The sequence below is a fragment of the Ovis canadensis genome, chromosome 5 (assembly GCF_042477335.2).
Source record: "Ovis canadensis isolate MfBH-ARS-UI-01 breed Bighorn chromosome 5, ARS-UI_OviCan_v2, whole genome shotgun sequence".
NCBI lineage: Eukaryota > Metazoa > Chordata > Mammalia > Artiodactyla > Bovidae > Ovis > Ovis canadensis.
The window spans coordinates 53,071,166-53,086,622 of NC_091249.1; the positions used below are offsets into that span (position 1 = coordinate 53,071,166).

Here is a 15,457-nt window from a genome sequence, read left to right on the forward strand (position 1 = left end):
GGACAGAGGAGCCTGGTAGGCTGCAGTCCAGGGGTCGCTACGAGTCAGACACGACTGGGCGACTTCACTTTCACTTTTCACTTTCATGCATTGGAGGAGGAAATGGCAACCCACTCCAGTGTTCTTGCCTGGAGAATCCCAAGGATGGCGGAGCCTGGTGGGCTGCCGTCTATGCAGTCGCACAGAGTCGGACACGACTGAAGTGACTTAGCAGCAGCAGCAGCAGCAGCAGCACTTGTCTCTCAGTATGAAACCCTATCTTACCCACAAGTCCCTGAGTTCTCTAAGGCACACATCTCTTTATGCTTAAGATCTAGAGGAGGGCCTAGAACAGGAGCAGGTCACAGAAATGTATGAATGAATTGAGTATATCAATGAATAAAAAGTAAAAGTGTGGCTTGCCATAATCCTTCATTCCTTCAACAAGCAAATCCTGACCAGCCCATACTCTTGACAAGGGACATTTCTTGCAGAAGTAGACTCAACTCTAGTCTGACCAGTCCCAGATGGCATGCCAGTTTCCACCAACTTCTCCCCAGCAGTGTGCTAGTGGAGACCACCAGCACCTCTTTGTTACTTTCCAAGTGTGAAACTCTCCCTGACCACCCTAGGTTCTGGGCCCTCCTGGTTCTTGGAAAGTCACTGCTCTTTTATTAAAGGGGGTTTCATTCCACCTCTCTTGCACTATTTCCAAGAGCTTCAACCTTTCTGGGATCATGAACCCCTTGGTAAGTCTGGTGAACACTATGGACCTTCTCTCAGAATCATGTTTTATATGTACAAAATACATAGCGTCTTAAAGAACCCAATTCTACTGAAAAGAAAGAAAGAAAGTGAAGTCGCTCAGTTGTGTCCAACTCTTTGCAACCCCATGGACTGTAGCCCACCAGGCTCCTCCATCCATGGAATTTTCTAGGCAAGAGTACTGGAGTGGGTTTCCATTTCCTTCTCCAGGGGATCTTCCTGACTCAGGGATAGAACCAGGGTCTTCCACATTGCAGGTAGACACTTTACTGTCTGAGCCACCAGTTACCAAATATTTTTAAATCAATTGTCAGTATAGAAATAAATATACTGTTTTATAAACACACTTAATAACAAGATCCAGAAGCATATCTAATAATTACCGTAATTTTTTTAAATACTAAGGGGCATAAATGATAAAAAGTATTTACAACTATGATGCGATGTGAAAACATCTGCAATTTCTATTGGCAGTGAAGTCACAGGTCCTGTTAATCCTACTGGGGTCTGTTGCCTGCATTAAGAACTGAAATAAAGACTCTATTTCACTTAGTGACTAGGAAAAATATGAATTCTGTTCTTTTTTACCCATCCAGGTTCACAGAACCGCCCCCTCACCTCCAAAGAATTCTCTTCCAAGATTGCAACCACAGATTATTGGCAGTAGAGGGCGCCAACAGCAAGGGGTTCCCTCTGCCTGTTGGGAATAGAACCAGAACCGGCAGAATTGTGTCCTCAAGCTTTGACAGAAGAGTTTCCTTCTGTCACATTGTGAATATCATTATTAGAAGAACTAAGAATGCTCTTATCTAGATGATCGTTATTTAGCTAAAATTATTATTTTATCTAAAAGATTCATCTAAGTGATTTCTTCAATGAGACAAGAAATTACCCACACAGTTTGAAAGGATTCTATCCAGGTGAGTTTGTCATGCCAGGTACCTCCTCACCTATTACTTTCTGGTCTTCCCCCTTGTTGCCTAACACCCATCACCAGTGTCAATTGTGTTTTATTTCTTACTGCAAATTCTGGGCTTTGTCCACACATCCCTTTGAGCTTGGTTAAAGGAGTTAAGCAGAGAAGAAATGGACAACTTTCTGATGTTCTGGAAGGAGGTGTTGTCGGGGTTACTGATGAAGGGTGTATCAACAATCCTGGAGAGAGATGATGGCGGCAATAGTGTTGGATGGAGCTACCCTGTGGGCTTGTGAGTTGAACAGCATTCAGGGAGGATGCTGGCAGCACTTCCTGAAGGCAAAGAAAATGTGATGTATCTATAGATACAGGTTCCCACAATGGTGCCCATGCCTAGTATAATCCTTTTCCCATGAGTGGCTATGACCGGATGTCACTCCCAGGATCATGTTACTTTTTATAGAAGCAGAGATTTTGCAGAGGTAATTAAGGTCATTGGTCAGTTGGCTTTGAGCTAATCAAAAAGGGAATCATCTGGGTGGGCCTGACTTAATCGGTGGGAACCTTTAGAAGAAGGTCAGTTCTTAGAGAGAGGCCTTACCATGACCTCAAAGGAGGAGTAAACTACCCTACTGTGAGAGGGCCAGTGAACCAGCAGAGGGGCTCTTAGAGGAGCCCCCAGCCAACAGCTAACAAGGAAATGGGGATTTCTGTCCTACAACAGCAAGGAACTGAACTCTGTCAACAGCTAGTGAGGATGGGATAGAACCTGAGCCTGCTGCCATGTAGCAGCAACAGCCAACATCTTGATTTTACCTGGTAAGCCATGAGGAGAGGACCTTGCTAACCTGTCGCCAGGCTCCTGACTCACAAAAACTATATGGTAATAAATTTGTGTTGTTTTAAGCACTAAACTTGTGGAAATTTGTTATGCAGTAATAAAAAACTACTGCAGTGGTTTTTCTCATTAATTAACTCATATACTTCATAATTTTGTGCAAAGATATCTTTATTGTGTACTCTTACATGTGCAAAACTTGTAAGTGCACAACTAAGTGAATACATAAGTGTCTGTGTCTGTGTGTGTCACCCAGATTAATACATTTCCAGCACCCAAAATACTTTCCTCATGCCACTTGTCAGTGTCAGTACTTCCTTCCCTACAGTAACAAAATTTCTAACTTGTCACCACTGATTAGTTGTACTCATGTTTGAGTGTCATATGTATGAAATCAACTGAATTCAAACCGTTTTTTTTGTTGCTGTTTAGTCACAAAGTCATGTTTTGTTGGTTTTGTTTAGTTGCTAAGTCTGACTCTTTGCGACCCCGTGGACTGTAACCCACCAGGCTCTTCTGTCCGTGGGATTTCCCAGGCGAGAATACTGGGGTGGGGACTTCCCTGGTGGTCCAGTGGGTAGAAGACCGAGCTCCCAATGCAGGGAGCCTGAGTTTGATCCCTGGACAGGGGACTAGATCCCACGTGCTACAACGAAGGCCTGGCACAGCCAAATAAATAAAAACTTAAAAAAAAAAATACTAGAGTGGGTTGCCATTTTCTTCTGCAGAGGATCTTCCCAAGCCAGGGTTCAAACCTGGGTCTCCTGCTTGTCAAGTGGATTCCTTACCTCTGAGCCACCTGAGAAGCCCTTACAAACTGTTTTACATCCAATTTATTGTGCTCAATATTAATGTCAAAGAAATCATTCATGTTGTTTGTAGCTGTAAGCCTGTCTTAGTCTGTTCCGGCTGCTGTGATACAATACCACAGGCTGGGTGGCTTATAAACAGAAAAAAATGACTTCTCACAGTTCTGGAAGCTGGAAGTCTGAGATCAGAGTGCCAATGAAGTCAAGTCAAGGGCCATTTTTCAGACTGTCAGTCTGTTCAGTTGCTCAGTCCTGTCCAGCTCTGTAGCCTACCAGGCTCCTCTGTCCATAGAATTATCCAGGCAAGAATACTGGAGTGGGTTGCCATTCCCTTCTCTAGGGGATCTTTCCGACCCAGGGATCAAACCCACGTCTCCTGTATTGCTGGCAGATGCTTTACCATCTGAGCCATCAGGGAAGCAATATGTAGACAGCAAAAGCACTGCTACAGGGGCTGTGGTCAATCAATGATTCCATGTAGTTTTACAGACACATTTTCTAATCCACACTGAGGTCCTCACTGTAGAGCAGAGGAAGGCCCTGTTATTAAAATGATTGAGTGGAAGTTCGTGTTATTAATATTAAAACACAAAATAATTAGCCGAGGCCATCTCTGCAAGCCCATGAGGCCTGAAATACACACATGTTGGCTGAAAAACAGACAGCTATACAGTTCTAAAAATCACACCATAATCTTTACATTAAGGTTTAACATAAGCACCAAGAATAAGGCCACACAATGCAGCAGTTATCTCAGTGTACTCCACTCTAGTATTGGTTACCATCCTCTCTTCCAACCTCCCATTCAAAGTCAGGGGCCAGGGGCAGAAATCTGGCTACTTTTGTCTTCTAGAAATTGAGCTTTCAAGTGAAGTTTTGCACTCTGGGAAATGTAAGACTGTGCCATCTAGATTCTAGATTCTAAATTAAAGTTAAATATTCATAATCAGGAAAAAAAGACAAATGAGATTTTGGAATATTTAATGACACAAAAATCTGTCATTTTTTTAAATGACAAAAATCTGAGTTAAAAAAAACTTGTCTCAAAGCGTAGCTCCCTTCTTGGTATAATCACCTTTTGGGAGGTTGAGCCACTTGCTTAATATTGGAAATGTACGATCAGTCCCAGCTCTATAAAGAGAGTATTGACATGCAGGCAGACCTGATACATGGCAAGACTGACCTTCCACTGATGGACGTAGGCAGCTGGAGCCAGGAGCATCCCTGAACCACCCACAAAGGAGACTCGCCAGAGCTGACCAGGAGGCCCAATCGAGCAGGAGGAGACACAGCCAATGGCAGAGCAAGAGAGGGACCAGGGTTTTGCTAACTGGCCCAAGTCTGGGGAGCAGACAGGCCAGCTTGCCAGCCCTGGCTTCGAGAAGGGGGGATGGGGTAGGTGGACACAAGGAAGGCTGGGAATTTGATAACTAGGACTATCTGGAAGAGGAGCAATCAAGTGGTGCAGACTACAGAATTTCAGCAGCCCCAGAAGAAGCCAATAAGATGATTCTGAGAATATCCAGAGCAAGAGAAGCAGCTCTGGATGGCGGGTTTCAGATGCATTAGGAGAAGACCTCTTTGATCAGCTGGCTTTTATCGAAGAGCTTTTTTCCATTCATGATTGTCAATCATTTGACTGAAAAACAATGATTAGGTTATCTATATGATAGTAGTTAAACGATGCTATAAGAGGAAACTAGTTGGAAAAGATCCAGCATTCCATTGTCTCTAGGGTTCATTCTAAATAGTTACCTGCCAATGCTTCAATAATAAGTTTCCCCTTGGTCTCACAGCGCCAAGAATTGAAACTGTGCTTTTGGTAGCAATTCCAAAGAGTCCTTTCTGCTAGTTCAGTTCAGTTCAGTTCAGTCGCTCAGTCGTGTCCGACTCTTTGCGACCCCATGGACTGCAGCATGCCAGGCCTCCCTGTCCATCACCAACTCCCAGAGCCTACTCAAACTCATGGTGCCATCCAACCATCTCATCCTCTGTCGTCCCCTTCTCCTCTTGCCCTCTGTCTTTCCCAGCATCAAGGGCTTTTCAAATGAGTCAGCACTTCCCATCAGGTGGCCAAAGTATTGGAGTTTCAGCTTCAGCTTCAGCTTCCAGTGAATATTCAGGACTAATTTCCTTTAGGATAAACTGGTTGGATCTCCTTGCAGTCCAAGGGACTCTCAAGAGTCTTCTCCAACACCACAGTTAAAAGCATCAATTCATCGGTGCTCATCTTTCTTTTTAATCCAACTCTCACATCCATGCATGACCACTGGAAAAACCATAGCTTTGACTGCTGCTGCTGCTGCTGCTGCTGCTGCTAAGTCACTTCAGTCATGTCCGACCCTGTGCGACGCCATAGATGGCAGCCCACCAGGCTTCCCTGTCCCTGGGATTCTCCAGGCAAGAACACTGGAGTGGGTTGCCATTCCTTCTCCAATGCATGAAAGTGAAGAGTGAAAGGGAAGTCGCTCAGTCGTGTCCGACTCTTTGTGACCCCATGGACTGCAGCCTACCAGACTCCTCCATCCATGGGATATTCCAGGCAAAAGTACTGGAGTGGGGTGCCATTACCTTCTCCGTAGCTTTGACTAGATGGACCTTTGTTGGCAAAGTAATGTCTCTGCTTTTTAATACGCTGTCTAGGCTGGTCATAACTTTTCTTCCAAGGATCAAGCATCTTTTAATTTCATGGCTGCAGTCACCACCTGCAGTGATTTTGGAACCCCCAAAATAAAGCATATCACTGTTTCCATTGTTTCCCCATCTATTTGCCATGAAGTGATGGGACCAGATGCCATCATCTTAGTTTTCTGAATGTTGAGTTTTAAGCCAGCTTTTTCACTCTTCTCTTTCACTTTCATCAAGAGGCTCTTTAGTTCTTCTTCACTTTCTGCCATAAGGTTGGTGTCATCTACACATCTGAGGCTATTGATATTTCTCCCAGCAATCTTGATTCCAGCTTGCGCTTCATCCAGCCCAGCATTTCTCATGATGTACTCTGCATAGAAGTTAAATAAAGTGAAAGTGAAGTCGCTCAATCGTGTCCGACTCTTTGCAATCCCGTGGACTGTAGCCCACCAGGCTCTTCTGTCCATGGGATTCTCCAGGCAAGAATACTGGAGTGGGTTGCCATTTCCTTCCCCAGGGGATCTTCCCAACCCAGGAATCAAACCCATGTCTCCCGCATTGCAGGCAGACGCTTTAACCTATGAGCCACCAGGGAAGCCTTAAGTTAAATAAGCAGGGGACAATATATAGCCTTAATACTCCTTTCCCGATTTGGAACCAGTCTGTTGTTCCATGTCCAGTTCTAACTATTGCTTCTTGATCTGCATACAGATTTCTCAGAAGGCAGGTCAGGTGGTGTGGTATTCCCATCTCTTTAAGAATTTTCAACAGTCTGTTGTGGTCCACAGTAGTCAAAGGCTTTAGCATAGTCAATAAAATAGATGTTTTTCTGGAATTCTCTTGCTTTTTCAAAGATCCAACAGATGCTGGCAATTTGATCTCTGGTTCCTGTGCCTTTTCTAAATCCAGCTTGAACATCTGGAAGTTCACGGTTCACATACTGTTGAAGACTGGCTTGGAGAATTTCGAGCATTATTTTGCTAGCGTATGAGATGAGTGCAATTCTGCTAGGCCACCAGGGAATTCCCCAGACGGAGGTATATTGAGAAACCTTTGAAGATTCCACTTTGTGCTCTATTCAAGTTGTGGTTATCAAAGGCTAAATTTGTAATAAACTGAGTATTCTTCAATATTGCAAAAGGATAATCAAGCTCCCGAAGACATATATATCATGTGTGCTGTATCCAAAAATGCATTTCCAAGAGTATCTGAGATTTTGCTTGTACTTGTATCTTAAATGTTTAGAAAGCTACTGTGATCTATAAATCAATAAAATTGGTTGTCTTGACAATTTTTTAAAGTCAGAATTAAGACTTCCTTAACGAAGTTTCAAATTTTATACATTAAGATGTTTGTGAAAGGAAAACAAACTATTTCTAACATCTTTATACTCTAGAGAAATTGTTTATTTCTCTCGCTCTCTATTTTTCATTTACTTACAGGTAAAAGACTATTTCAACTTCATAATGTAAGAACTGTTAAGTGAAAATTGTCAAGTGAAAGGAAAGCCCTACATCTAAAAGACTTCGTGAGCACTCACGTCTGTCCACACTTAAAGATTTTTAAACCTGCCCAGAAATCTACCTCAGTATCTGAAGTTTCCCTCTGTCTCCTCCTCTAATTAAGCTTGTCATAAGTTATGCACTGGCATGGAGATAGATAATTAAAAAAAAAAAAAGCTTAATTCAAATCTATATCTGTAGCATGATCACAAGTAAAGACATAGCCTCACTGATGTTGTTCAGTCTCTAAATCCTGTTGGACTCTTTGAGACCCCATGGACTGCAGCATGCCAGGCTTCCCTGTCCTACACTATCTCCTGGAGTTTGCTTAAGTGCACGTCAGTTGAGTCGGTGATGCCATCCAACCATCTCATCCTCTGTCACCTCCTTCTCCACTGGTGCAGGTAAAAAACAACAGAAAATCAAACTGGAGATTAGTTCACCAAATATTGATGGTTATCTCTGAGTTTGGGGCTTGCGAGGGGATTTTTTTCTATACATTTTTCTAGGATTTACTATTTTTTAAGAAATGGGTTTTTATGATTGGTGAGGGGCGGGGAGGCGGGGAGGTCTCCATATAGTGTGCAATCAAGCTTGTTTTGTCAAGGCCCTATACCTCCACCTGGAACATTTGTTTCAAGGGTGGAAACATCAGGCAACAAAACTGCAAGGATGGAGGCTTCTGAGATGGTGGCCACGCGATCGTTAATGAGCCACTTCTGAATGTGTCCGTGTTATTACCAAAAAAATGTTATGAGGTAAACAAAAAAGAACCGGGAGAAGTAGTGCAGGGTTCCATTCTGGTTTTTTTTTTTTTAATTTATAAAAACAATAGAAGATCACAGTTAAAATATAAAAATAAAACAAGTGATACTGTAGAAGTCTTCCCCTGCGTCCACGCCCGCTTCCCAAAAGTGAAATGTCGGAGTGACTTGAATGTTCTTCCCAAAACCATTGTGTGCGGTGGTCTGGGCTTCACGACTCATCCTTTGTCAGAGGAGCGCAGGATGCAGATTCCGCTCCCGAGACTTTCGCCAATCTAATTCTGCTAGTTGGGGTGTGGTTGGTTCTGCTCTGACTTGTAGAGGCACCGGAACACACGATTTCCCTCGGGAGCCTGGGGACGTTATCTAAATTGAAAAACAACACCAAAAAAACCTGCTTTCCAGTGCGGTAGCGTGGCCGAGCGGTCTAAGGCGCTGGATTAAGGCTCCAGTCTCTTCGGGGGCGTGGGTTCGAATCCCACCGCTGCCAGGTTGTTGAGAACTTTTCGCCCCGTTCCCTCAATCCTTCACAAAAGAAGATTATGCATATTGGTCGCTCAATCGCGACCTTACCTTTATTCTGAGCATGAGACTGTGTTTGCCAGCTTTCAGCGAAATACCCCTTGGATCATACAAAAAGCAAGAGACTTCCAGAAAAACATCTACTTCTGCTTCATTGACTATGTTAAAGCCGTTGACTGTGTGGATCACAACAAACTGAAAAATTCTTGAAGAGATGGTAATACCAGACTTCCTTACCTACCCCCTGGGAAACCTGTATGCAGGTCAAGAAACAACAGTTGGAACAACAGACTGGTTCAAAATTGGGAAAGGGGTAGACAAGGGTGTATATTGTCATCCTGCTTATTTAACTTATATGCAGAGTACATCATGCAAAATGCTGGACTGGATGAAGTACAAGCTGGAATCAAGATTGCTGAGAAAAATATCAATACCCTCAGATACTCAGATGACACCACCTTAAGGGCACAAATTGAAGAACTAAAGAGCCTCTTAATGAAAGCGAAAGAGGAGAGTGTAAAAGCTGGCTTAAAGCTCAACATTCAAAAAAGGAAGATCATGGCATCCAGTCCCATCACTTCATGGCAAATAGAAAGGGGAAAAGTGGAAACAGTGACAGACTTTATTTTCTTAGGCTCCAAAATCACTGCAGAAGGTGACTGTAGCCACAAAATTAAAAGATGCTTGCTCCTTGGAAGAAAAGCTATGACAAACCTAGACAGCATATTAAAAAGCAGAGATATTACTTTGCTGACAAAGGTCCGTCTAGTCAAAGCTATGATTTTTCCAGTAGCCATGTATGAATGTGAGAGTTGGATCATAGAGAAGGCTGAATGCAGAATTGATGCTTTTGAACTGTGGTGTTGGAGAAGACTCTTGAGAGTCCCTTGGACTGCAAGGAGAACAAACCATCAATCCTAAAGGAAATCAACCCTGAATATTCATTTGAAAAATAGATGCTCAAGTTGAAGCTCCAATACTTCAGCCATCGGATGTGAAGAGTTGACCCATTGGAAAAGACTTTGATGCTGGGAAAGACTGAAGGCAGGAAGAGAAGGGGACAACAAAGGATGAGATGGTTGGATGGCATCACTGACCCAATGGACCTGAATTTGAGCAAGTTCCAGGAGATGGTGAAGGACAGGGAAGCCTGGTATGCTGCAGTCCATGGCAACACAAAGAGTTGGACACGACTGAGCGACTGAAAACAAGCAAAATCACCCAACTCAGTGAGTGCAAAGTCCCAAACTGAAAGTGGGGTGTGTTAATACCACTTTCATGGGTTAATGCCTCTTGAGAATGAGAATCCAGAGGTGTAAATGTTAAATTTCTCTTCCCTGGAAAAGTGTACACCTCTGTAACCAGGTAAAGGTGATGATGGGATGTCTTGGACTGGGACATCCTGGACTGGGACTAAATTTACCTCAAAGTAATAAATTTCCAATAGTGAGGGGGGAAAAAAAAAAAACCCAACACCTCAGGATGCTACCAACTTTGTTTCCCCTCAATTTCAAACTGGAGACCTTTCATCTGTTAGATGAAGGTAATAACTACTACAATACAGAAACGCCTGAGCTTGGTCATCTTTGTGACACTATTGATTTTTAGGAAAACTGGTGGGACCAGTGAATATACAGTTCTGTGGTGGGAAAGAATGGTCCCACGACCCGGTCAGTGGAAACACCCGCGGGAGGCTCTGCTCCCAGTCTCTCACCGGGAACCGTGGGCTCTGAAGCGCCTCACCCACTCTTCTACCCGTACTTTCTTCCGATCCCCGAACGCTTGGTAATGCCCATTCCCTGTCCAGGACCAAAAACTGTCCACATGAGATATTTTTAGAAAGAAAGGGACAAAGGAAAATAAGAAACGGGCTGGCCCGGGGTCTGAACCTGGGACCTCTCGCGTGAGAGGCGAAAACTGTAACCTGTAGACAAAACAGCCTGCCCCCGGCTCGGGAATGATTGGGTCAGTCCCTGGTATGACTCTATGTGGACTCGTTTATCCACTGAGAAAACCAATTTTTCTTTCTGGCACGTTGAAAATGTTCTGTGCATCTCGGATTCTCTCTCACGCCCGACCTATCCCAGTTCGATGATATCCACGTCCGCCGTCTCAGCTGTAGATAGTTCACTCAGCATCAATTCTCGGTATCTCTCGGCCCCTCTGAGATCTGGAATGCCAACGAGCGCCTCATTGCTAAGGTTTATCGGGCCGCAGGCAGGGGCACCCTTCCACTGTGGGGACTCTTTTCCCAGTGGAGCCCAAATAAGGCGCAAGTCTGGAGAACTGGAGGCAGGGCACAGAAGCCGGGAGAGCCTGAGGGTCCCTGAAGAGAGTCGGGGACGAGGAGGGGTAGACTAGATCAGTAGCTGCCGCAGACGAAAGGAAATCTGGATAATCGCTTCCTATCGAGAGCCTGGTAAGGGGGCGGGGGCTTTTCTCTATCATTTTATGAAAATGTTTTCTAAAACAACTACTTATTTGCAAAGTATTCCGAAAATGTAGAAAAATGAGAAATGAAAAGCATACATGAGATGACCAGGAACCCCGCTCCTTCAAGGGTGACCGGCAGCGGCAGTTGGTGCACACCCGGCGAAGTTCGCCTCCGTGCCCTCGCGCACACATAAGCGCGGCGCCGAGGCCGCGTGTCCCGCCTATCCGCCCTCGCTGCATTCGGCCGGAATCGTCCCAGAACAGTCTTAGGCCGGGTGAACCGCAGGCCCAGACGGTGCGGGTGCTTTCCCGTTCCAATTCCACTGGGTAACCTAGTTGTGAAAAAACGGTTATTCTGATTCCTTGCTAGAAAAATTCACGAAAATCCACTTAGAGTTGACCCCAAAGTGTATTTTTGCGCCACTAGCAGAGAAATCCCCCTACACAGGTGGCTGCTACAAAACAGCGTGGGAGATGAATGCTGGTAAATCCACTCCGGGATGGGGGTGGGAGGGTGGCGGAGAGAGTGCTCTCTTTTCCTATTGCCATTCTCTTAGATCTAGCTCAACGCTCTGCACTGACCTCTCCACTCAAGTGCTCCTCCTCTCAGCTCACGCACCGCATCCCCACAAGCTGTGTCTCCATTGCGCGTTCAGCGGTAGATGGGCTCACCTCTGCTTACCGCCGCTGTGCGTCCTTGGCCACTACTGTCTCGGTGTTGTAAGCATTCGCTTGTCTTCTCTATAGAATTATATAAAGAAAAATGCAACAAAAAGAAGGAAAGAAAGAATCCACATTCGTGATACCTGGACCTAAAGACTACAACTTTGTCACATCCACTTCCAGTCTTTTAAAAAAAAAACAGCTTTGGTTTTCCTTCTAACAAACCAAAAGCAGTAATTCATGATGACCTGTCTGATTGATTTATTAATGCCGTGAATGGAAATCAAGTGCACAAAATAAGCCTAAATCCTAAGTGAACAATGGGGGCCCTGCCCAATGGGCAGAACGAGGCCCGCTGACGGTCTTGGATGCCCGCCCGCCGTGGCCTTCGTAGGCATGCCCCATGGCAGGGGGTGAGGGTCTTGGCAGAGGCAGAGACGTGATTAATCCCGCCGCGCCATCCGGCGGATGAGGACCCTCAGAAAAGCCCTGAGTGAGTCAGTCTACGTGAGGTCTAGCTTGGATCAGCTTTGGAAAATAGAGCCCGGGCCGTATCACCAGAGGAGAGAATACTGCTCGTGGGAACCTGGGTGGACGCCTAGGAGGGGTAAATGAGATAGGTGGGGTGCGTGGCAGAGGAGGGACCCGCTTCTCTCTGTCACACAAGGCAGATCTCATCCAAAGAATCACGCTTTGCCTCAAGAGCCGAATGGACCTGCCCCACACTGGCACGATGGGACATTTGTGCGGCCCTAACTCCTGGGATTCTTCAACCCTCAAGTGACTACCCTACTGGAAGCCCACCTCATTGAAGAAGCCAGATTTCGGGGACCAAAGGCAGACTTGCCGGGGTCTTAAACACAGCCCCACTGTCAACAAAAATAATAAATTCCCAGAGTACGGAGGTGGGTGTGGAGCGTTCACAGGTGCTCCCTGCGCAAGGAAGAACGAATTAGAGAACACGGCAAAGCCCCTGGCCCGAGTGGAGTGACGGGAGGGGAACAAAAAGACTCGCTATGAATTTGCCAAGACGACGCCCAGAAAGAAGCGAGAGAGGGGTCGCTGGGGAGAAGGCACGCGGAGCCAGCGGAATCTGTGATCGCAAGTCCAAGGGAGCAGTGGGTCTGGTTCTTAAAGAGATAAGGCTGGGGGAGGAGTGGAGGGAGCGATAAGTGGCGGCCACTTGAGGGGCAAAAACAGTCAGATCTGCTTAATTTAAGTCTAGCCTTTCAGTATGGCGGAAAGTCTTGGCAAGCGCGTCTTCCCCTCTCCAGAAAAAGAGGGGTGGAGAGAAAGAAAAACACACCTAGGCCCCAGCGAGATTTGAACTCGCGACCCCTGGTTTACAAGACCAGTGCTCTAACCCCTGAGCTATGGAGCCAACTGCGATTCTGCACTCTGCGCACGAGCAGTTGATACCGCTGCGATCACCGCGCAGCCGCAGACAGAAGAGCGACGCGAAGAGGCGGGGCCCACGCCCCTCAGCCAGTGACCGCCCCGTCCTGCTGCCGCGGCTGACTCTGCAGCATTAGGAAGTGTCAGTGTCACCGACCGAGCCGCAAATCGCGGGACAAAGTCCAGCGTAGAGAGGGACCATGTGGGTGGGCGGAAGCTGGGAAGGATCGGGTGAGGGCGGGGCGCGCTGCGAAAGGGGGTGGGGCCACTAGTGGGCGGAATTGTTGGTCGGCCGGGGGCCTTCCGCCTGGCCTGGGGATCAGGGGCGAGACTTGAGTAGAGAGGTCAACAAGTAATTGTGTAGCAGAATAGGGTTCAAGGCCGAAGCCCTGAGGGGAAGGCTAAAGGAACGGTGTCAATATGCCTGTCCTGAGAGGAATCCAGCTAGGCTGGTAGAAGAGATGATCAGGAGGGAGAGATTGGTAGAGAATGGTGGGAAAATCAGGTGGTCAGTGTTAACGACTGCATCAGGACAGGAGACCCAGATCACTGGGTATCCAGGTCCAAGGAAGTTTCCTAGGTGCCTTCCCGTCTGGATGCTGAGGACCAGTGTGAGGGTCTGGTGTCAAGGATGTGGGTTCTCCTGTCTATCGCAACTTAAAGCAAATTAGGGAAAAGCAACTCTTGCCTGGAAAATCCCATGGATGGAGGAGCCTGGTAGGCTGCAGTCCATGGGATCGCGAAGAGTCAGACACGACTGAGCCACTTCACTTTCACTTTTCACTTTCATGCATTGGAGAAGGAAATGGCAACCCATTCCAATGTTCATGCCTAGAGAATCCCAGGGACGGGGGAGCCTGGTGGGCTGCTCTCTATGGGGTCGCACAGAGTCGGACACGACTGAAGCGACTTAGCAGCAGCAGCAGCAGAAGGCTGTCTTGGACTTTGGGAGATCTGGGTCCATCAGGGCCCCCCAAACGACCCACGGAGCAAAGGGCAGAGGTTGAAAGCCCGGGTAAGGGACAGGAACCCTAGCCCGGAAATGGTCAGAAAGTGTGTCTGCTAGTTGGTGGAACTTGGTCTGATGGCCCAATCTGTTCTTTGGTGCCTTCAAGGCCAGATGACTTTGATCACTGGGTAGCCAGGCCCAAGGAAGTTCCCTAGGTGCCCTCCTGTCTGGATGCTGAGGACTAGTGTGAGGGTCTGGTGTCAAGGATGTGGGTTCTCATATCAAAGTAGCTCTCAAGGATCCAGGACCAATGAACAGGTGGTGTCAGAAGGAAACCAAATTAGGCCAGTCATTGCTTTCAGAGGTCCAGACATCTCAGAGAGCTTACAACGGTCACAGGATGGAAGAGTAAAATGTATACACAGGCATACTCACACCAACATTGTGACATCCTAAGTCATTGCACCACCCTGGAGACCAAGAGAGAACATCTCTCTTACCAACCACGTGTGATTGTTATGTACTGTTGTTACGTCTTCAGATATGTATATATCTATCTAGTTATTCTACAAACTCTGATAGACATATAGTCATATTCACAAACATAAAAGCTGAAAATAGACACACAGACAGCCAGATCCTACAGGTCAGTGCCCAGACCTGATCTTACAGGCACCTCCACCAGTCACCCTACCTTCTGTGATCCATAATGTGTTGCCATACTTCAGCACAGTTATTAGAGGATAGAAAGGGTAATTGTGACACTCAATCAAAAAGCCATACAAGCCATACAGCCATACATGAGGGCTTGGTGATTTCCCTTGTAGAAATCAGTGTATTCAAATACATGGATTGGGTACAGTGTTCTAGAGCTATACAACATAGGATTTACCCTTTGGGATGCTGCTGTAGGCTGGACTCTTAAATGACACTGTCCCCAGCCTATAGGACACTGGATTCTGATTGTCTGGTGTTATGTCCACCGGGTCTACCTCTAGAACAGTGTCATGCTGGCCTGACCAAAACATCTCTCCTGCAGTCCCTTGTATGCAAAGTGTGCTTGAAGCATCTCAGGGACAGAGCATGGAAACTCCAATATACTTGTAAGTCAGACTATTTAATTGTCACTGTCCCTGCATGCCAACAATATGTGCAGGACAGAATTAGGTCTGAGACTGGCTTTCATCTAGCTAGGTAGCTAGGTAATGGGGGAAGGAAACCTTTGACCTTCACCTAAATATGGGGTGGCTAATATTAATATTTTACAACAACAAAACAATAATAGGGTGTGACC

At 46.1% G+C, this 15,457-nt stretch overlaps 2 non-coding genes and 1 pseudogene across 2 annotated transcripts; 2 read left to right on the forward strand and 1 right to left on the reverse strand.

Annotated features, from left to right (window-relative positions):
- The first annotated feature begins 1,912 nt into the window (after nt 1-1,912).
- On the forward strand, nt 1,913-4,960 carry LOC138441570 (EP300-interacting inhibitor of differentiation 1-like; annotated as a pseudogene).
- Nucleotides 4,961-8,609: 3,649 nt separating this feature from the next.
- Nucleotides 8,610-8,691, forward strand: TRNAL-AAG (transfer RNA leucine (anticodon AAG)). The gene has a single exon. It is a non-coding gene; the product is annotated as a tRNA-Leu (tRNA).
- Nucleotides 8,692-13,127: 4,436 nt separating this feature from the next.
- TRNAT-UGU (transfer RNA threonine (anticodon UGU)) lies at nt 13,128-13,200 on the reverse strand. The gene has a single exon. It is a non-coding gene; the product is annotated as a tRNA-Thr (tRNA).
- Between the last annotated feature and the right edge of the window lie 2,257 nt (nt 13,201-15,457).